Source organism: Ambystoma mexicanum, chromosome 6q (genome assembly GCF_040938575.1).
Source record: "Ambystoma mexicanum isolate Mex_15411 chromosome 6q, UKY_AmexF1_1, whole genome shotgun sequence".
NCBI classification, from domain to species: domain Eukaryota; kingdom Metazoa; phylum Chordata; class Amphibia; order Caudata; family Ambystomatidae; genus Ambystoma; species Ambystoma mexicanum.
In genome coordinates this window covers 1,662,428,251-1,662,451,762 of record NC_090937.1, presented here as the reverse complement: position 1 = coordinate 1,662,451,762, position 23,512 = coordinate 1,662,428,251, and the positions used below count along the sequence as shown (strand labels likewise).

The 23,512-nt window shown below is 52.1% G+C and overlaps 1 protein-coding gene across 1 annotated transcript in view; it reads left to right on the top strand.

Moving 5' to 3' along the window:
* The window catches only part of LOC138516998 (fibroblast growth factor 18-like), a 351,444-nt gene that overhangs the window by 163,441 nt on the left and 164,491 nt on the right, over positions 1–23,512 (top strand). The gene's annotated exons all lie outside the window — the stretch shown is intronic.

Genomic DNA, 23,512 nt, shown 5'->3' with positions numbered 1-23,512 from the left:
TTCTGCTATGTTCATGGGTGCTCATGTGCTTGGCAGGTTTGCTTAGTTCATTCAGCAGGCCATGTGTGTCTTATCCTAAAAAGTGTGGAGTGAGTTAGCTCCTCAGTACATCTCACAGCTGTCGCTCAACTTCTGAGCACCAGCTACACTTTCTTGCCTGTTAACTTACAATTAGAAGCCACTTACCTGCCATTCGCAGCACTTTCTGGTGGCTACGGGTCTCAACTGTTTTCGGTGACTGTTGTGTCCCCATCTTGCTTGTGACAGTTTACCTCAGTTATTTTTCAGCACTTTGAGACGCAGCTGTTTCCAGCAACTTATTGCCAGCTGTTCAGTCAACTATAAACCTGTTTCTGGTGTCTTTAGGTCTCAGCTGTTTCTTGTGAATGCTGATCGCAGCTTTGGCGTTGACTGCTGGTTTCTGCTGCTCTCTATTGCTCCTAGTAGCTCTAGTGACTATTGGTCTCCTCTGTTTCGTGTGAATGCTGGTCACAGCCTTTGGTGTTAACTGCTGGCTCCTGCTGTGCTCTGTTGCTCCTGGTAACTCTAGTGACTGTTAGTCTCAAATGTTTCTGGTGAATGATGGTCAGAGCATTTGGTGTTTACTGCTGGTTTCTGCTGCTCCCTATTGCTCCTGGTAGCTCTAGTGACTATTGGTCTCCTCTGTTTCGTGTGAATGCTGGTCACAGCCTTTGGTGTTAACTGCTGGTTTATGCTGTTCTCTATTGCTCCTGGTAACTCTAGTGACTATTGATCTCCGCTGTTTCTTGTGAATGCTGGTCGCAGCTTTGGCATTGACTGCTGGTTTCTGCTGTTCTCTGCTGTTCTCTATTGTTCTTGTAACTCTTGAGACTATTGGTCTCCACTCTTTCTGGCGTTGGCTGCTCTCACCTGCCTTTTGATACCAGCTGTTTCTGGGAAGTATTGGCCTTTTTGTCTCAGATACTTCTGTTGATTGTTGATCTCAGGAGTAATTTGGTCATCGTTAATTTCCTCTGTTTCCAGTCACGGGTGATTTCATTTTTTTTTGTGACTATAAATCTCTGTAGTGCCGTGTACCAAATAGAAGATTTAGGAATTCGGCCGAATATAGAATAGTAGGGCAAGTATTCGGCTAGCACCGAATAGTTGCCTTTTTAATAAATAAAGTTATGTAGACAGGACAACCACTTTGTAAATCAAAAACACACTTTAAAATATGTATATCTGTTCTTTACTCCATTTCTTTTCTTTGTTGTCTATGGAAGATGTTTCTGCAAACCAATACCAGAAAGGAAACTGTTCAATCATAGCAGTGTTTGTATTTGTGTGCATTCAAACGTGTCACTAGTAACCATGACTAGCCCATGAATGTGGTATGCATGCATGCAATCACTGTGAGGGGTGACTGGGATGCGTCTACTCATACTTTCAAATGCTCCTTTCAGCGCTGCCCATCTTTAGAGTTCTAGCTCCAGCAAGGCACCGAAACAAAAATGTGTGATGCCATCAATTAGCACCTGCTGACTGCTGAGGCGCTACCTAATACAAACCTCTCAGAGGCTGAAGCCACACTTTCTACTTGTGGTACTGGGCGTGGATGGGGCATTTGAAAAATGTCTTTTCATTAATAGATAATCCTTTTTGTCTTTTTTGTGTGGGGTATGTTGGTGGTGTTTTGGGGCACGGCAAAGAATACCAGACAAATATACATAGGGAATGCTGAGTCCTCCATGGTTCTCGGCTGACCCTATAGGGAAGGGAGAGCGTTGATTTTCATCTTTAATTGCCATGTGCATGTTTATTGTATGTATTTGTACAGGCATTTGGTCCAATGTTTCTAAATTGTAAACGTGGATCTCTTCTTTATTACACAAATATCCCTCTTGTTTATCTCGCTAATGTTGGGAGAAATATTTCTGCTGCTGCTGTAGACTGGGGCAATTTGGTTAAAAATAGAAATCTGTGTACTTTAACATCTGCCATTTGTAGTCAATTTAAAGGGACTCATTTTGGCAACATGAGAAAGATCGAGGGCAGGAATTGTAACCTACGTTTCAATATTACAAGCACATCTCTGCCGCAGGAGCACTTCCCACTGAGCCATCTTACTTTCTTTATAACCTTGGCCACAGGTTGAATACAGTTTTCTGCAGGTACACTACCTCCTGAGCTATTTTACTCAGGGCTTGGAAGTTACTGTTCTCTGCAACAGCTATATTAATCCACTTAATTATATTCCTTGGATAGGGAATTGGTGGGATTGGAAGCTACAACTTTCAGACTTTCAGATTTCTCACCCAGGTCATGAGCAAATCAATATGCACACAATGAAAATACAATTTTTCAATAGTGACTTCATAAACTATTGTACCAGTCCAATGGTTTTCAACTGCAAAATACGGGGGGGGGGGACTAGAGATACATTCAGAGCTTTGCTTCAGCTCACCCCTCCACTGCCCAGGAAACCACCAGCTGAGAGTCCATCCAGCGCATGAAGGATAGGGAGTTTGTTTGCACTTTCTCAACTCTGCTCTGCCAGCATTAAACCAACAAAGTGACAGCAGCATTTGCCTAATGAGACTTTTAAAGCATAAACATGACATGCCTGAATGATTATAGGCACAAAGACAAAGCAGTACTTAATGTATTTTTGAAGGGGAAACTATTCGGCTTCGAGTGATAATTATTTAAGTGTTCGGCCAAAGCCGCATATCTAATTTGCAGCCGATAATCGGCCGAATACTTAGTCGAAGCCGAATTTTGGTACACCCCTACTCTGTAGTCTGCCGCAAGTATTTATCTGTTTACAGAGACGATTGGTTTCAATTATTTTTGTTGACTTTTATTCTCCTTGTTGTTGGCGTTTGTTGGTCATCAGCAATGGTTCTGGTGACTTTTCATTCCCAGTATCACTGCTGATTCCTCAGCAGTGACTGTACTGGACCAAGATCCTGCACAAGGAATGATGGTTCTTAACTGTTGATGTTGAATTTGTATTTATTGACTATAGAAAAGAGATGCTACAAAAGTCCCTTCTCAGAGTACATATGGGGATAGCCCATCCTAGAGGAGGGCGCCTTTCGTCAGATCGACCGCTGTAATGGGGGATGGTACAAAGAGGAGAGCGAGATTAGAGAATATAAATATATATGAGGGAGTGTCGGGAAAGGAGTATGCACCCTGTATATAATGCATATTATGCATCGAGTACAGTAGAGAGTACACTTGGGTAGATGGGAGAAGGCAGGAGGTGAGGGACGGGGGCTAGGGGTGGGAGGCTGCTGCTTAAAGGGCAGGGCAGTGTTTCTAAACTCCTCCCAGTCTGGAGGTGGATTTCCTGTCCTGTGGTCGGGAGTTCCGGGGGTGTGGGACGGGTAAAGGGAAGGCACAGAAGCACTAGGTAGCATAGGTGAGGCCAGGGGTGAATTTAAAAACAAGTAACTCCAGCCATCCATCCTAGCTGTAGTTAGTGTTCAGAGGTAGGGGCGGAACGGGGCAGAAGAAAGACAGGGCAAACTAGTGAAGTGACGGGGTGGAGGGGCGCCCCACGGGCAGGCCAGAGCAGTAGACGAGGCGGAAGTTAGTTGAAGCTAATTCCTCTGATTTTCAGGTGTGCATCTGGCAGCTGGATCCTTGGAGATGAAAAACTGCTCACATTTTGTGATCGTTGTCAAAGAGGACTCCAAGGTTGCAGGTGATTGAGGGTGGAGTAGGAGTGTTAGTGTCAAAGGAGTGCGAGAGGAGCCAAGGAGTGTCTTGGGAGGCCAAGAGCTAGACGACTTAGGTGTTTGATGAGTTCCGGAAGAGAGAGAGAGATTTAGAAAGTTATATTTCACTTACTTGTGAGCAGTGCGATGCACCTACATATGTGGGCCGCATTACGAGTTTGGAGGCAGCCATGCCCTTAATAAGGGCATGGCTGCCTCCAAACTCGAGTCCGGGTCCCGCTTCCCTGAATGGGGAATTACCGGGCCATTCCAACCTAGGAGGGCCCAGTATTTCCCCATTCATGGAACCCGGACCCAGACCATCCCCTTTCCCATTCGAGCCCCCATAGGGCTCAATGGGGATGATGCTAACAACGAGCCCGTTAGTAACGGGCCGGTCGCTAGCATCCTGGACCCCTCGCGGGTCCCGCAAAGGACATCTGGTCTGACCAGATGTCCAGAGCGGGTCCCGCGACGGAACCTCATAATAGGGCGGAATGGGTTTAACGGCGCCGGCACCACTACCGGCTCCGTTTAACCCATTCCGCCAGGGTCGTAATGAGGCCCTGTATGTTTGGCGTTTAATTATTTGTGGCCATTAAACAGACAGGTGACAGAATGATTGCTGTCACCCTGCATTGCGGCGACTAGCCTCTTCTAGTTTTTGTTGGACCAGAATGTAATGGGCAAAGACCGGCATCATGTGTTGTGATGTGTCGTGACAGCTCTGCCCGCTTTGTTGTGAGGCTCCGAATTGTCGTGTTTTTCCATTTTGTGCTGCTTCACACACAGAAGTGGGCCTCATTACGAGTTTGGAGTTAATAACAAAGGCAGCCATGCCCTTAATAAGGGCATGGCTGCCTCCAAACTCGGGTCCAGGTTTCCTGAATATGGAAATACCGGGCCATTCCGACTTTGGTGGGCCCGGTATTTCCTCCTTCAGGTAACCCGGACCTTCCCCATTCCCATTCGAGCCCCCTTAAGGCTCAATGGGAATGGGGAGGGAGCTAACAATGGGCCCGTTATTGGCACCCTGGTCCCCTCGCGGGACCCGCAATGGACGTCTGGTCTGACCAGACGTCCAGAGCGGGTCCCGCGAAGCAACCTCGTAATGGGGCGGAATGGGATTAACAGCGCTAGCACCACTACCGGTGCAATTTAACCCATTCCGCCCGCCTCGTAATGTCTGCCGCTTCTATATAATAATAGACTGGTCATCATTCAAACACATAGTGGAGAGGTAAACTCATTCACATTATAAGTAACGTGATCAAAAAAATTAAGAAATTGCAAATGGAAAAAAGTAAAACGAATGTATATTTTACTTATTCTTACAGGAAAAGTCAATTATGTTAAAATAATTGTATTTTGTTTTTAAAATGTTTTACTGTCCGTGCATCTGCTATATTCTAATCAGCGCTTTGCTTTAATCGTTCTGCACAAGAGCGCCAGGGGACCCCTCTGGTGGTGGTAGTGCACGGTTTAAATATCCTTTAACATTAACATTAACACTGATCCGACAGGCAAATCCCACCCTTACCCATCATTTCCTTTCTGCCCTGTGCAAATCTTCCGTGTGTGTGTGGGGTAATCTATTGCAGTGTGATGCAGACCCCTGTGCATGACCGCAGCCCTCTGCAGGTTTGGGGGAGTGACACCCCACGGCCCTCCGTCATAGACAGGAAATTGTGAGGACCAGGAAGTGATTGGAGCGGATGGGGCTCGGGCGGGAATACTCAGGCACAGGCGGCAGAAGACCAGGTGACTGAGCAGCCAGTGAACTTGTGGGAGCCAAGAATTAAATGAGCCTGCGAATGCAGGAATGCCCGGGCCCTGTGCTGTGGCCCCAGCTTGCATGCATAGCTCTCAACTCACCCGCTTTTGGCAGGTGTCACCCGCCTTGCAAGCATCTGAATCACCTGCCAGTCCCTCATACGCCCATTCACTTCTATGGTCTCACCCGCCAAAAATAAAATCTGGTGTTTTCACCCTCATTGGTGACACAAAAGGTTGGGAGCTATGCGCATGGTGGGGCTGTATGAGAGTAAACACCACTAACTGTGCAGCTTGCATAATAGGGTCCAGACTGACGGGGTCGTTAGGGAATCCTAGCTACTAAGACAAGTCACTGAAGATGGCTGACCCTTGTGGATGGAGGGAAAGTGAAAAGGTGGCCGGCAGGAGTGTTCCAACCTTACACCCGCCTTTACACCCTAGATCTACTCTGGTAATTCCTCCATTACACTTAAAGATCCCGGCTCAGCCTTGGTCTCCTGATATCGCAGTTAGTAGACGGCTGTTAGGAGCGTGCATGGAACCAGGAAGATGTCTGGCAGGAATATAAAGGTACCCGGTCCATGGCGCCCGGAGAATCCGACCATCCGAAATCCAATGGAAGCCGCCTGCTCGATATACTAGGTCAGCCAGTCTATTGCGCCTAGAAGACATGAGGGGAGCCCCCTCCTCGATCTTGTCTTTTTTCCCCAGACTTTCTGACGACACAGCAACATGAAAGATAAGCTCCATCGGTGCTCCTGGTACGTATAAACGCACTGCATCTGCCACAGGCACGGCTATCCATCCACTCACAGCAAAATGCAGCTGCAACAAAATTCTTAGTGTTTTTAAGCCTAGTCAAACCAGACTATGGGGGTCATTCCGAGTCCGGCGTTAAGGGAAAAACGAGGCCGGTAAAGGAATAACGACTTCCTTTACCGTTACGGTCCATTCTGACCCGCCACACCGTTATTTACGCCACCGTAAACTACGATTGCGTAAATAGCGGACCAGTGTCGCGCGCCCGACACACCATCGCGTAAATAACGGGAAGGCGTAAACCATCTCCGATTCCAAGCAAAGCGAACACGGAAATAACGACCTCCACATGGGCGCAAAGTACCTTACCGCCATGCCGTTAATACCGGCATCGCGGGGAAGGTGTTAACAACCCTAATCAGTGTTTGGAAGAGGAACAGGTGCACCCAATCAGCACAGGTGGAGGCAACAGAGTCTGGCACAGCACAAAAGGAGCACACCCACACACCACACCCCCACCCACACCAAGATGATACCAATTGTAGCAGCATTCCTGGAGCTGGAGGCCCTGCTTGCAAGGCAGCAACTACGACAACAGCAACCACAGCAACCACCACAGAGGATACACAGGAGAAGGAGGGTGAGACAGGGCCAGCATGCCCTACCAGTGCAGCCACCATTACCACGCCGGTAGCCCCCAATACCCTGCATCAGAGCCACCCCCTTCAACCTCACACCAGAGCAGATCCACACCCTGTACCGGCTTGACTGGGACACCATAACCACCATAGTGGCCCTGATACATACCGACATAGTGAGCCTCATAGAAATCAGCACTGCCATCCCCCCTCTACTAAAGGTAGTGTCCGTGCTCCACTTCCTTGCCACAGGCACCTACCAGCATACAGTGGGGCACATGCATGGCATTTCACAGCCAATATTTTCCCGGATACTCAACCAAGTGCTGGATGCCCTCCTCAAGCACAGAAGGGACTACATATGCCTCCCCCGAACTCCACAGGAGATATATGATACCAAAGCTGCCTTACATGCACTTGCAGGCATGCCAAATTGCATAGGTGCCCTCGACTGCACCCACGTAGAATTGGTGGTTCCCCATGCCATGGAGGTGCAGTATCGCAACCGCAAGCAATACCACTCCATCAACGGCCAGATGGTGTGCAATGCCAGTAAAGCCATCACACAATGCAATGCTCGGTACCCCGGATCAACTCATGACTCCTTGGTCCTGCGGAACTCAACACTACCACGCTACATGGGCCGACATGCCGGACAACGTACCTGGCTGCTTGGTGAGTAACCATAATGGGCCATGGCAGTGCATTGGGTCTCTGAGTAGGTTGTCAGCATACCCCATTGCGAAAGGGGGTGGGGGAGATGCATACTCCACCCGGGAGGGAAGGGGGGGAGATGCATACTCCACCCGGGAGGGAAAGGGGGGGATGCATACTCCACCCGGGAGGGAAAGGGGGGGAGATGCATACTCCACCCGGGAGGGAAAGGGGGGGTGCATACTCCACCCGGGAGGGAAAGGGGGGGTGCATACTCCACCCGGGAGGGAATGACAACGCTATTGTACGTTGTGCACCTCACAGAACACTGTGCCCCATGACAAGTGGCACGCCACATTACCACCTAACCACACAGTAGTGAATACGAGCCAACACCTAATGGTACCTGACAAACAGTTACCCTGGCCTAAGACCACGACACATGCACCACACATCGGTGGACCTTACACACCGTAAGGCCATCGTGCACCATGCAGTGCAATAGCACCATGTCGCTGACTCCTGCATCTCAACACAAAGGACAGTCATCCATGGGAGTGCATAGAGGTTAGTCTGACAGGGATCCTACTGCGTGTGACTGGTTCGGCACCTCCATAGGATAGCTGCCAATCACCATGATAGGGATCAGTGCTGAATGAAGGCTATGCTACCAACTACTACCAACACACCCTTACAGCAGGTCTCATGCAAGTCATCAATTAATGCAGTCCAACACTGCTGCATGCATAAACGATGCACATGCAACAAGACATGAGTGCGCACCATGACCCATCAGGGAGAAGCTACCCCCTCCATCATTCCATTGGCCAGCACACATGGCCGGACCAGTAATGGGTTGATTGTATCCAGGGACATGTGTGCATGGCCAGTCATCACCCGCTGCAATGCAAGACTAGCACAGTTCTCCACCATGAATGTACCAACACTTACCTTCATTCCACTCTCATGCAGGTGATGCTGGCTACCCTTTGAAACCGTGGCTCATGACCCCGGTCCGCAACCCCCAAAACAGGCACGAGGAGGACTATAATAGATCTCATACCCGTACACGGGTGGTCATAGAGCAGGCCTTCGGCCTTCTGAAGGCACGATTCCGTTGCCTCAGCCGGTCAGGTGGGGCCCTCATCTACAGCCACGAGAAGGTGCCCAAGATCACCATGGCATGTGTAATGCTGCACAACATGTGCATCCGTCGGAACGTGCCACTGCCCCCTGACGTGGGACTGCTGCCACCAGATGAGGAGGAGGAGGAGGTGGAGGAAGAAATGGCAGAACAGCAACATGGTGCCGATGCACGGGAGGGACGTACCGTGCGACAAGCATTGATCGAGAAATATTTCTGAATCACAAGTCAGCTAAGGGGGTGAGGATGACAGGGCATTGGGCACTGGGTGTGGGGATACATGTACTACATGCACTGTGAGACATTAAAAGGCACATGCACAATAATGAATGTCCACTCTGTATTGTAGGATAGACCAAACTGTGTATTGTATGATGATGTCCAAACGTGTACAACAGATCCTTCACCCTCACCCCCCTCACCCTCCTCCCCCAACTTCCACACACACCCTCAACCCCCTCCCCGTCCCCCCCAACTCCCACACACACCCTCAACCCCCCACCCTCCCCCCACAACAACCCCACAATGTTCCCATCAGTGCAGCATTGGCCACATGTGTGTGGCTGCACGGTCAATGGGCACTGCCAGAGCCTGGGGCATCCCTTCCATTCCGGCGCATTGTGCGCAGTGACCTACGGACCGGGCTGGTCTGCGTGGCGGAGCTCTGGGAGGGTGGCTCCTCCTGCTGGGGCTGTGGTCTGGGGGGTGCTGCCTCCAGGGCATCAGCAATCCTGCCAAGCATCTCACAGATGCGGTTTGTGCTGGTACTGATGACCTCGCCCAGGGCCTGAAGGTCATTATGTAGCACCGACCCTGATTCCCGGTTGTCCCGGAGGAACTCCTCTATCATGCCCATGAGGTGCTGGCAGCGCACTGTTTCTGCAGCCGATGTGGGCGATGTGGTTGGCAGGCTCCGTGTTGTCGTGCCTGCAGGACTTACAGGACTTCCTGCAGGGGAAGTGGGCACATGACAGACAGGTGTATCCGCTTCGCCTGTGAGCCCTGGGCCGTCACTCGACCCAGGGTCGCTATGGGCAACCTGGCTGTACGAGGGAGTGTCTGGGCTCTGTACATAGACATTGGGCTCCTCCACGTTGTCGATGGTGTTTGGTGATGTGCTGCCTGGCACATCGAGGATGCACATGGCAGCATTCTCCCCTGACGCACTCGATTCCTCATGGTGCAACGTGGGGCATGTGTCCCGCAGAACTGCAGGCATGTCCAGGGCCGCGGATGTGGGTTGTGTACCCTCCATGGGGGTTGCTGGGGCAGGTGGTGTGGCATGTGCCTTCTTCCTGCTTGCAGGTGTGTGCTGTCCCCTGCCTGTGCCCCGGGAGGTACTTGTCCGGGGGCCTTCCTGGTCCTCACTTTCATGACCGGTGCCTGTGGGGGGCAAGAGAGAGACAGCATGAGCAATGATCTGGGGGTCAGAATTACTTCCAGACAATGGTATTACGATGGGATAGCAGCGTTTTGGTGACATTTGGGTGCTGAGTGGGACTGTGAGCTTTGCTTGGATGGGAAAAGCATACTGTCGGCAGGGTCACTCATGTTGGCGGAGTACTGTGGTGACTGACATTGACCAGCTTTTTGTGTGGCATGCCCAATATGGGTGTCAGCCTTGCACCTGACATCATCCTGGGTCCCAGTTGTTACGGCATCATTGGGGGAGGGGGGTTTACCCAAACATGATGTGACTGCTTGACCTGCCCTTGGCGATGACTTGCATTAGGGATGCATGTACTGTTTACACTCATGGCACTCACCTGCGTCAGCTGATGAAGGATCACCGCAATCCATATCGCCAACGCCTTCGATGGCTTCTGTGCCCATCATCTCTGCAGATGTTTCCTCCCAGGGCATCATTTTTATGGGTGAGCCTGGGCCTCCTCCTGTCTCTAGGGCCAGATTACGGTTTGCTGAGAGGATGGCCCGCACCCTCAGACGGAGGTCATCCCAGCGTTTGCGGCAATGCGTCGTGCTGCGGGGGGTGTTTCCGACAGCGCTCACCCTCTGCGAGACCAGCTCCCATATCTCCTTCTTCCTGAGGATGGTGGGCCTGCGCATGTCGCTGCTGAAAACAATCTCTGCATGTTCATGCAGAGTATCGACAAGTACCTGGAGCTCATCCTGGGAGAATTTCTCCTTCCTGATGCGCGCAGCACCCTTTTTTAATGCTTTTGGCATGATGCTGGTCTCTGGAGTCTATTTTGCCTATCACAATGTGCCCACGAGTCCTGTATGGGGAGGATTGCAATGGATTGTGATTTCAAAGATGGCCGCCATGATGCTTCCCGTTCCTGTTCGATGACGTAATTTCCGTTTGCGGTTTTTACCGGTGCCCGTAATTTACGGTCATCGTTAATTACGGGCACCGCTATTTACGCACTAGGTGGAGGGCGATGGTGTTAGTTACGTCTCGGTTGTTGTCGGTAAGGGGTTTGACGCGCCCTTTACCGGTATGGCGCTAGGGGGTTTACCGGCATGGCGGAAAGCTCGTGCCCGCGAGGTCGGAATATGGTGCTATTTACGCCCTGCTACCAACGCGGATACGGTATTTCCGCCATGCCGGTAAAGTCAGTGATATAACGCAAACCTCGGAATGAGGCCCTATGCCTCAACATCCCTGACATCAGTATGCAGTGAACACCTATAAATAATTCACGCACGCTGTACACATAGCGAGTCTCTAGTGCTCACGCCATCTTCTGACTACTCTCAGCACCCACCCACACGCCTGATCTCATGGGGTGCTCTCTACCGGAGCTTGGCCAGCCCTGCTAAGCCTTATTTGGCCAAAGGCACACACACATTCTTACTCCGTGATCGCCAACACTCTGGACTTTGGTACACCAAGTGCATTCCCACTACCGGCGCATTGAAACTATAATAATGGTAAAGGCGTTATTTAAATGACAACTACAATACAATGGGCCTCATTACGACCCTGGCGGTAAGGGGTTTACGCCAGCGTTAGCTGCGCCGACCCCTTACCGCCAATTACGAGGTCCCCTAGCGCCATGGTGCTTTTAACACCTGCTTTTAGCAGGTGTTAAAATCCATGGCGCTAAGGGACCATGGAGTTAATTACGCCACCGTAATTTACGGTGGCGTAATTAACGCCTTCCCCACTCCCATTATGCCCTATGGGGCAAAAATGGGAATGGGGAAGGGTAAATGGGGATTGGGGACTTACCGCCCCGCCTAGGTCGGAATGGGGCGGTAAGTCCGCCAACCACCATGGCGTAAACGTAGTTTACGCCATGGTGGTAAAGTCACGGCCCAGGCGGTAACTTACCGCCTGGGTCGTAATGAGGCCCAATACAATACAACCTTGACAGACACACACATGGGCACACACACACATGGGCGCACATAGACACACACATGCACACACACACAGACACACACTGGATACATCAGAGAGCCTCAGCAGGGTCTGTAGGGATATAGGAAGAGTGGAGGTTAGGAGCGGTCTGAAGCATGAAAGGGCATGGCGGGAGGTGGCATGGCCCATGGGAACTGGTGAATGATGGTGGGGATGTGGGGTCTTTACGGATGCAGTCGGAATATACCAAGAGCTGTCTACCATTGAGCAGGAAGTTGGTGTGTGGTACGGGCCACAGAATAGCTAGGGGGTGGACCGCATATGTGAGATGAGGCCCACTGGTAAGGAGTGGCTGGCGGGAGAGCCGGTGCAGGTGGGAGACACAGAGCAGTGGTACAGGCCTCATGATGGCTAGGGGGTGGACCGCATATGTGAGATGTGGCCCACTGGCAATGAGTGGTTGGCGGGAGGGTCAGCGCAGGTGGGAGACACAGAGCAGTGGTACGGGCCTCAGGATGGCTAGTGAGTGGACTGCATATGTTAGATGTGGCCCACTGGTAAGGAGTGGCTGGCGGGAGAGGCGGTGCAGGTGGGAGACACAGAGCAGTGGTACGGGCCTCAGGATGGCTAGGGGGTACACCGCATATGTGAGATGTGGCCCACCGGTAAGGAGTGGCTGCGGGAGAGTCGGCACAGGTGGGAGACAGAGAGCAGTGGTACGGGCCTCAGGATGGCTAGGGGGTGGACCGCATATGTGATATGTGGCCCACTGGTAAGGAGTGGCTGGCAGGAAAACCGGCGCAGGTGGGAAACACAGAGCAGTGGTACGGGCCTCAGGATGACTAGAGGGTGGACCGCATATGTGAGATGTGGCCCACTGGTAAGGAGTGGCTGGCGGGAGAGCCGGCACAGGTGGGAGACACAGAGCAGTGGTACGGGCCTCAGGGTGGCTAAGGGGTGGACCACATATGTGAGATGAAGCCCACTGGAAAGGAGTGGCTGGCGGGAGAGCCGGCGCAGGTGGGAGACACAGAGCAGTGGTACGGGCCTCAGGATGGCTAGGGGGTGGACCGCATATGTGAGATGTGGCCCACTGGTAAGGAGTGGCTGGCGGGAGAGCCGGTGCAGGTTAGAGACACAGAGCAGTGGCACGGGCCTCAGAATGGCTAGGGGGTGGACCGCATATGTGAGATGTGGCCCACTGGTAAGGAGAGGCTGGCGGGAGAGCCGGCACAGGTGGGAGACACAGAGCACTGGTACGGGCCTCAGGATGGCTAAGGGGTGGACCACATATGTGAGATGTGGCCCACTGGAAAGGAGTGGCTGGCGGGAGAGCCGGTGGAGGTTAGAGACACAGAGCAGTGGTACGGGCCTCAGAATGGCTAGGGGGGGACCACATATGTGAGATGTGGTTCACTGGTAAGGAGTGGCTGGCGGGAGAGCCGGTGCAGGTGGGAGACACAGAGCAGTGGTACGGGCCTCATGATGGCTAGGTGGTGGACCGCATATGTGAGATGTGGCCCACTGGTAATGAGTGGCTTGCGGGAGAGACAGTGCAGGCGGGAGACACAGCCGTGGTACGTGCCTCAGGATGGCTAGGGGGTGGACTGCATATGTGAGATGTGGCCCACTGGTAAGGAGTGGCTGGCGAGAGAGCCGGTGCAGGTGGGAGACACAGAGCAGTGGTACGGGCCTCAGCATGGCTAGGGGGTGGACCGCCAATGTGAGATGTGGCCCACTGGTAAGCAGTGGCTGGCGGGAGAGCTGGTGCAGGTGGGAGACACAGAGCAGTGGTACGGGCCTCAGGATGGCTAGGGGGTGGACCGCATATGTGAGATGTGGCCCACTGGTAAGGAGTGGCTGGCGGAAGACCCGGCGCAGATGGGAGACACAGAGCAGTGGTACGGGCCACAGGATGGTTAGGGAGTGGACCGCATATGTGAGATGTGGCCCACTGGTAAGGAGTGGCAGGCGGGAGAGTCAGTGCAGGTGGGAGACACAGCGCAGTGGTATGGGCCTGAGGATGGCTAGGGGGTAGACAGCATATGTTAAATGTGGCCCACTGGTAAGGAGTGGCAGGCGGGAGAGGGGGTGCAGGTGGGAGACACAGAGCAGTGGTACGGGCCTCAGGATGGCTAGGGGGTGGACTGCCTATGTGAGATGTGGCCCACTGGTAAGGAGTGGCTGGCGGGAGAGCCGGTGCAGGTGGGAGACACAGAGCAGTGGTACGGGCCTCAGGATGGCTAGGTAAAGGACTCCATATGTGAGATGTGGCCCACTGGTAAGGAGTGGCTGGCGGGAGAGCCGGTGCAGGTGGGAGACACAGAGCAGTGGTACGGCCCTCAGGATGGCTAGGGGGTGGACCGCATACGTGAGATGTGGCCCACAGGTAAGGAGTGGCTGGCGGGAGAGCCGGTGCAGGTGGGAAACACAAAGCTGTGGTACAGGCCTCAGGATTGCTAGGGCGTGGACCGCCTATGTGAGGTGTGGCCCACTGGTAAGGAGTGGCTGGAGGGAGAGCCGGCGCATGTGGGAGACACAGAGCAGTGGTACAGGCCTCTGGATGGCTAGGGGGTGGACCGCATACGTGAGATGTGGCCCACCAGTAAGGAGTGGCTGGCGGGAGAGCCAGTGCAGGTGGGAGACACAGAGCAGTGGTACGGGCCTCAGGATGGCTAGGGGGTGGACCGCATATGTGAGATGTGGCCCACTGGTAAGGAGTGGCTGGCGGGAAAGCCGGTGCAGATGGGAGACACAGAGCAGTGGTACGGGCCTCAGGATGGCTAGGGGGGGGACCGCATATGTGAGATATGGCCCACTGGTAAGGAGTGGCTGCGGGAGAGCCGGCGCAGGTGGGTGACACAGAGCAGTGGTACGGGCCTCAGGATGGCTAGGTAAAGGACTGCATATGTGAGATGTGGCCCACTGGTAAGGAGTGGCTGGCGGGAGAGCCGGTGCAGGTGGGAGACACAGAGCAGTGGTACGGCCCTCAGGATGGCTAGGGGGTGGACCGCATACGTGAGATGTGGCCCACAGGTAAAGAGTGGCTGGCGGGAGAGCCGGTGCAGGTGGGAAACACAAAGCTGTGGTACAGGCCTCAGGATGGCTAGGGCGTGGACCGCCTATGTGAGGTGTGGCCCACTGGTAAGGAGTGGCTGGCGGGAGAGCCGGTGCAGGTGGGAGACACAGAGCAGTGGTACGGGCCTCAGGATGGCTAGGGGGTGGACTGCATATGTGAGATGTGGCCCACTGGTGAGGAGTGGCTGGCGGGAGACACAGAGCAGTGGTACGGGCCTCAGGATGGCTAGGGGGTGGACTGCATATGTGAGATGTGGCCCACAGGTAAGGAGTGGCTGGCGGGAGACGCGGTTGAGGTGGGACCTCTCCCATCCTGTGATGTGCTTTTCTATAAGCTTGCACACTACGGGCTGGTACCGCTGGCACGAGCACGATACGTGAAACTCTGGCCACGCCTCGGCGCCATTAGGCGACCATGGTGGTGACTGTGGCAGGATAACACAAGATGACCGAGGTTCTTCGCACACCTCCCCTACACTCCCCAATTCCCAACAGTTATTCTGTGGCACCACACACTCTGCCCACCTCCGCAATGCCGCCGGCCTTCTTCCACCCTTCTCCACCTGCACTGAACCAGGTGTGGAGTGGTAGAAAAAGAGAGAACGAGAGTGAGATAGACAGCTCTAGAAAGGGAGAAGAAAAAAGAGTGATAGAAAGAGACAGAAAAGAAAGAATGATGGAGACATGTTCTTTTTACACTTTTTAAAGTAAAAACTAGAGATATTAGTTCTTTATTTTCAGCTTGCGTGCTTCCCATAGACGTGATAATGCAAGCTGGGGAATGCAGCTCTGGCCCTGCATGAGGCCTGCTGTGCAGGGAGGAGTCTGAAAGGGAAGAGGAAAACAAGGCCTCCATGGGGTGGCATGTTTCAAGAGGTGGCAAAGCAGCGTGTAATGCTTTTGTGCCCCCATTTAATGCACCCCAGCATTCTAGAGCGGAGGTAAGAAGGAAGAGATGGAAAGTAAAAAAAGAGTGATTAAGAGTGAGTCGCCGCACCTTTACGCCTTCCTTCTCTGCTCTGCCTCGTGAATGTGTGTAATTGCCTGCAGGGGAGCCCACCGCACGTAAGGGCTACCACGGGTGTTCCCCTGCTTGCAATGAACACTTTTTATAAAATAAGGCTGCTTTACTTTGAAAAAAGAAAATGCCACCTTCAACTTAGACTTTTCAGGTGGTGCATTCTTTCTTCGGCTGGGGCCTCTCTCTGGAACAGCCTCCCTGCCTCTCTGAAACTTGAGGAGAACCATCTCCGGTTCCAGAAGCACTTCAAGACCTTCCTCTTTGCTTCTGCCTTCTCTCTTCCTCTCCCCTGCTGATTTCCTGTCTGATACTGTACTGGTCACCTGGCTACCCTCTGATTCGGGCCCAAGTCCCTATCCGCCCAGTTGCACACCTGCACTGCCTCCCAGAAACCCTTGCTTTTGGGTCTGTATCTGTAACCCTACAGTCCCCCTACCTGCACTTTTGGACACCTGCTCTCTGCACTTACCCTTGCACCTGCCACCTGCTGGCCGCACTTCTTGTTATTGTTTTGATCCCATGTACAGCACTGCCCCCCTCTCCTTTCCCCTGGCATCTTTCTCCCCTGCACTTGCGCGATCTCAATGTCCCTGGGCCTAGTAAGATAGTTGTCTCTGTCCTCCATCTGTTTTGCCTCCCTTCACTCCTTGAAACACTTGTGTATAGGCGTGTTATAAATGCCATATCATACTTAGGACTTACCATGGAATCTACCTGCTCTTTTATGGGTGCTAATCGGATGCGGATTCAATAAGAACCCTTCCGTTTTACACCTGCATGAAAATCTCATGCCGGCGCAAAATGAAGTCTTCACACAAGACAGAGGAGAAAAGCACGGTCGGGATGTTAATACTGCGTCCCTCACCCACCCCCTCTGTCAGCAGGATAATGGCCTGGAGCGTACGATGGCATCAGACATTATAGGGTCCATTTTAAAATAAATGCATGTAGGGTATGGCCAACGTACCGCTGACATGATGTTCACCATGTATAAGGCAACGTGCAGAGCTGAAGCGTAAACCTGCTGGCACTCTGCACTTCTACCGCTGAGATGATGTTCACCATGTGCAGGGCGGCGTGCAGAGCTGAAGCGTAAACCTTCTGGCACTCTGCACTTCTACCGCTGAGATGATGTTCACCACGTGCAAGGCGGCGTGCAGAGCTGAAGCGTAAACCTGCTGGCACTCTGCACTTCTACCGCTGAGATGATGTTCACCACGTGCAAGGCAGCGTGCAGAGCTGAAGCGTAAACCTGCTGGCACTCTGCACTTCTACCGCTGAGATGATGTTCACCATGTGCAAGGCGGCGTGCAGAGCTGAAGCGTAAACCTGCTGCCACTCTGCACTTCTACCGCTGAGATGATGTTCACCACGTGCAGGGCCATTTTAGCATTTTTGAGGCCCTGGGCATGGATATCTTTGGGGCCCCCCTCCACTAAACCAAAGAATTTAAGTGATTCAAAATAAGCATGTTTACTCCCTTGAAGTCCCCTTACCCTCTTCATTCTTGCTCTAATCAGAATGATAAACAAATAGCTTTTGAAAGCCAACATTAGAAGTCTACGAAGTGGTTACTTCTGTTCTAGTGTAGATGCAGGATACTTTTGATCAATAACATCCAGGAAGGTATGCAGCCTGTAGTATTAATTCCGGACCGTATGTAAAAGGTACATGTAGCCCAGAATAGAGAACTCGCATTATCTGCCTCAGAGAATGCCAAAGTGCTCAAGCATGGATAGAGGAGACCAATTGGAGGGAAGGAGAAAGCTACACATACCATGGCATGGATAGTGGATGCAGATTAGAAGCTACCAGGGAGGGGTCTGTATCCAGACAGAATGAGATTAGAAGTGGGACATTGTTTTCAAATAGTGTTGTCATTAGAGATCCCTTCCACTCGAATGACCTCCATAAGAAAAAAGATCAACTAATGGCCAGTGGTCAAGGTGAGCAGGAGCGGTTGGGAGCGCTGTTCCTCTACTTTCTTTTTAATTAAGAGTTACTGTTCCCATACTTTTCTTTGAAAAAGAAACCATTCCGGAATGGAAGTGTAGGAAGAAGTTGGAGCTTGCACTGCAGTGCACTGAATGTTCCCTTAAACAGCAGGCGCATTTGTTTGGGGGGTTATATTGCACATGGGACGGAGCTTGGTGATGGGGTTTGTGGGGTGTGGGGTCAGGCCAGCAGGGAACATAGTTCCACTATGGCTAAACCTCTCAGAAGACAGCACAGTAATGTAAGAGATATTACATGGTTTGACCAGGATCACTGTATCGTCTGCTGGCAAAGCCGGGATACAAGCAGGAACGCTTTGGTTCCACAGTCTTGAATATGGAGACTTATTCACCACTTGGTCTAAACGTTTATACTCATCATTGGAGGTGATTGCCTAGTTTTTACAACACCCCATCTGAACAAACCATTTTCTAGACCTTCATCATACAGATGACATGTTAGTTTGTATAGCAACTCCTATCTGGTGCAGGTACATTGCTGACAATAGCACCTGTTGTGCTGCAAGACCAAGTACTTATGCAGGCAGGTTTATACATTTCAGACATTGGAACAGCTCAGCCAGCCTTGCTGGAATTTGCTATTCTAATCTTGCATATGAACACATATCTCTGCAATGAGTGCTTAACACACTGAGCCAACTTCTGAAGCATTGCGGCACTCAATATATCAATATGCATTTCAACTTTGGCTATTGCACATGATCGGCATAATTCCCACAAGAAGAAGAAAATGCTACAGGAGTTTTGCCATAAGGAACACACATAGCATGTATACCAGAGAGAACACAGAAAGCAATACATGATGAATTGATCAGGGCAGAATGCACTTGTCAAAACAGAAAGGCAATAGGTTTAGAGCCTCAGTAGCATGCCATAGAAAATCCTGACGTGTGCTATTTAGGTCTGGTGAACAATGATATGATATGATATTCTATTTATATTGCGCTCTTACACAGGTGTTTCAGAGCGCGACCAGGCAAAGGGAGGGGAACAGGGGAGAAACAAAAACAGCGATCTTACTAGGCCCAGTGACATTGAGAATGTGCAAGTGCATGGGGAAGGGAAAAAGGGGGAAAGTGCACGGGGAAGGGAAAAAGGGGGAAAGTGCACGGGGAAGGGAAAAAGGGGGAACGTGCAGAGCATAGGAGAGAAACAAAATAAATAGTAAGTACATAAATAATTAAATAGAGTGTTAGCAGTGGTAGTGCAGCCTGTCAGAGGCAAAGGTGCTAGATTAGTCAGATAGGGAGTATCTGATAAGTGCAGAAGAAGAGTGGGTGGGGAACTGTATGGGTACAGACACAGGCCCCAGTGCAAGGGGTGGCCCGGGGGCAGTGCAGGAGGATGGCAGGGTGAGCAGGTACCGGGGCCCGAAGGGCAGAAGGTGGCCAGGTGCAGAGTGCCGAGGGAAAAAGGCAGATCAGCAGGGGAGAAGCGGGGCAAAGGCAGAAGCGAAGAGGAAGGTCTTGAGGAGCTTGCGGAACCGTAGATGGTTCTCCTCAAGTTTCATGGTGGAAGGGAGGCAATTCCAAAGGGAGGCCCCTGCCAAAGACAGAGATCTACCTCCAGCTCGTTTCTTTGAAAAACGACTGACCCTGAGGGAGAGGTAGAGGTAGAGGAGCGAAGGGCTCGAGAGGGGAGGTATTTACGGAGGGATAGTTGAAGGTATTTTGGACCCGGGCCCCAGAAAGCCTTGTGGACAATGCAAAGGGTTTTAAATTTAATCCTTGCATCCACTGGGAGCCAATGAAGGGATTTCAGAGCTGGAGAGATACAATCCCAGGGCTTGAGGCCAAGGACAAGTCTTGCAGTCCTGTTCTGGATTAGTTGTAAAGGGCGGAGAGTAGAGGCAGGTAGATTTAGAAAGAGGCTGTTACAGTAGTCCAACTTAGAGAGAATCAGGGCTTGGGAGACAGTGAGCTTCTGAGGGAAAGTGAGGAAAGGAAGAGTACCTCTAAGGAGGTGCAATAAGAAGTTTGATTTTTTAGAGACATCAGAGATGTGTGGGGAGAAGGAAAGTGTGGAGTCAAAGATGACCCTGAGGTTCTTAGCTTTGCAGGTAGGGGCAGGAGGAGGGCCAAGGGAGGCTGGCCAGAGAGTGAGGGGCCACTTCTTTAGATCAGGCAGCTTTGTGGGACCCCCCTCCAAGGTGGGGGTCCGGGGCAAGTGCCCCTTTTGCCCTACCATATAAACGTCTCTGACCATGTGATCGGCGGCGTGCAGAGCTGAAGCGTAAACCTGCTGGCACTCTGCACTTTTACCACTGAGATGATGTTCACCATGTGCACGGCGGCATGCAGAGTTGAAGCGTAAACCTGCCGGCACTCTGCACTTTTACCGCTAAGATGATGTTCACCATGTGAAAGGCGGCGTGCAGAACTGAAGCGTAAACCTGCCGGCACTCTGCACTTTTACCGCTGAGATGATGTTCACCATGTGCACGGCGGCGTGCAGAGCTGAAGCGGAACCCTGCCAGTACTCTTCACTTTTACCACTGACATGATGTTCACCATGTGTAAGGCGGCGTGCAGATCTGAAGAGTAAACCTGCCGGCACTCTGCACTTTTACCGCTAAGATGAGGTTCACCATGTGAAAGGTGGCGTGCAGAGCTGAAGCGTTAACCTGCCGGCACTCTTCACTTTTACCGCTAAGATGATGTTCACCATGTGCACGGCGGCGTGCAGAGCTGAAGCGGAACCCTGCCGGCACTCTTCACTTTTACCGCTGACATGATGTTCTCCATGTTCACATTTACCACTGACATGATGTTCACCATGTGCACGGCGGCGGGCAGAGCTGAAGCGGAACCCTGCCGGCACTCTTCACTTTTACCGCTGACATGATGTTCACCACGTGCAAGGCGGCGTGTATAGCTGAAGCGTAAACCTGCCGGCACTCTGCACTTTTACCGCTGACATGATGTTCTCCATGTTCACATTTACCGCTGACATGAAGTTCACCATGTGCACGGCGGCGTGCAGAGCTGAAGCGTAAACCGGCCAGCACTCTTCACTTTTACCGCTGAGATGATGTTCACCATGTGCACGGCGGCGTGCAGAGCTGAAGCGGAACCCTGCCGGCACTCTTCACTTTTACCGCTGACATGATGTTCACCACGTGCAAGGCGGCGTGTAGAGCTGAAGTGGACCCTGCTGGCACTCTTCACTTTTACCGCTGACATGATGTTCACCACGTGCAAGGCGGCGTGCAGAGCTGAAGCGTAAACCGGTCAGCACTCTGCACCGTTACTCTCCGTTTTGCCATTTGCACTACGCTTTGCAGACGGCCTTCACTTTTAACAGCTGCTAATTGCAGGCGGATTTCAAAGGAATTGCGTGATCCTCTCATCTCACGCGGGCCTAGAACAGAGAAGGACTCATTTCCATCAAGTGAATGTGTCAAATCCCTGCGCACGACTTTCATGCATTCAATTAACGGTGTGGTTCCTTTGTATTCCTTCAGGAGGGCCGGGTCATAAGTTACGAATCCGCCTCGCCCTTCCTCTCCGCCATGCAAATAGCCCAGCATTTGCACCACTGTGCATTCTCATGTGGGCGCAAATGCTGCTGACTGCATAGGAATGCATTGTAAACGCTGCCTGCCATGCGTACACGCCAGCCAGAGGTTACTCGTTTTGTACACGGGGGTGCACCTTTGTACACTGCACTTTTGCCCTCCGCCATGCAAATGATGACAATTACGCGGCGGAGGGGACCTGTGAACGTCAACGTTAAAATGTAGCGTATCCCATCTGTGTCATTTAAAAATGAGCCGCAGAGTTTTTAGAAGCAGAGCTGGAAGTACGAGGCACAACAGTATTTCCCCTCCCCCACTCTGCCTGTAAGGGGTAAAGAAAGGCGAACATGACTTTACGCCTTGTTTTATGCATTGCTATGGCCGCACCGGGAGGTTTCAAATGTTTTTACGCTTTCATTTTTACACTCCCGTCTGTTCTGAAATGAGGCCCCATGTGTGTGATTTTATTTTCAATATTGTCTATTTTTTTAGTTACTTCGCCTCTACACTGTGTGTCCACGTATATGACTTATTTTATTTATTTGTAGCGCTCTGAAGCCCGCAGGCATCAGGGCGCACAGCAACGCATGACGACATCAGTCTTGTGCAACATGATATCACACATTATATGCAGCAAGTCCGGTCCTTCGTAGTGAAGTCCGATCCGCGTTTTATGGATAGCCGCGCAACATACAGTCACCCCTGGAGGGGAGGTGGGTGCGTGGTGGCTCGCTCGTGTGGACCCCTTCTCTGGGGGCATCCAGTACTCTCTCTTGGCAGAGTGTGGGCCTGAGAGCCCCATGCTTGGCTGGCAGCCATTCGGGCACAGGAAGCTGACATGGCACTTGCGGGCCCGGAGGTGCAGAGTAAGCACCGCTGGTGCCTGCGTCACCCCGCCGTGGGCAGGATCGAGCAGGGCACCGTGCCTGGGGCAAAGCCCCTTGATGATGCTGGCCCTTTCATCTCCCAGCAGTGGCACGAGACGGGGGCTGCAAGCCCAGCATTCATGCTTAATATCACGAGGTGCCCGGGGAGCAGCCTTTCAAGTACACAGAGAATTAAGTACAGGTTGCGGGTCTGGGAGACACTCAATAACACACATTAGCACGCCGCCCAGACAGTGCCCAGGGTGTCATTACCAGCGCTCCTCCTGGCGGTTATCACACCTTGGGCACGCTGCTTCCTTCCAGCCTTGGCACGGTGTGGAGGTGGGCAGAGCCCTGGGGGCGGCGGCGTGTGCGCAATCTGCACACAGTGTGTGTGTGTGTGTGTCTATCTCACAAAGAGCTGACATGGGATAGCGCGAGAGAGAAGAAACAGCAGTATAGCGCCGAAAGACAAGCAGACACATAACAGGCGCCAAGCGCCATGAAAAGGCTCCACGTGAAATGCACCTTCACGCCGGCAGTGAGGGGGGCATGGAAGCAAGCCCTAGTGGTCTGTACATCTGAAATGAATACATATAAACTGCAAGAGTCCAAAGGGACGTGCGGGACATCTCTGATAAGGACAGAGGGCCCGATTCTCAAAGCTCACAGCCTAACACTGGTGCAAATCCTTGCGAATCACAGGTGCCTGTCCACACAGCCTAACACTGGTGCAAATCCTTGCGAATCACATGTGCATGTCCACACAGCCTAACACTGGTGCAAATCCTTGCGAATCACATGTGCATGTCCACACAGCCTAACACTGGTGCAAATCCTTGCGAATCACATGTGCATGTCCACACAGCCTAACACTGGTGCAAATCCTTGCGAATCACATGTGCATGTCCACACAGCCTAACACTGGTGCAAATCCTTGTGAATCACAGGTGCCTGTCCACACAGCCTAACACTGGTGCAAATCCTTGCGAATCACATGTGCATGTCCACACAGCCTAACACTGGT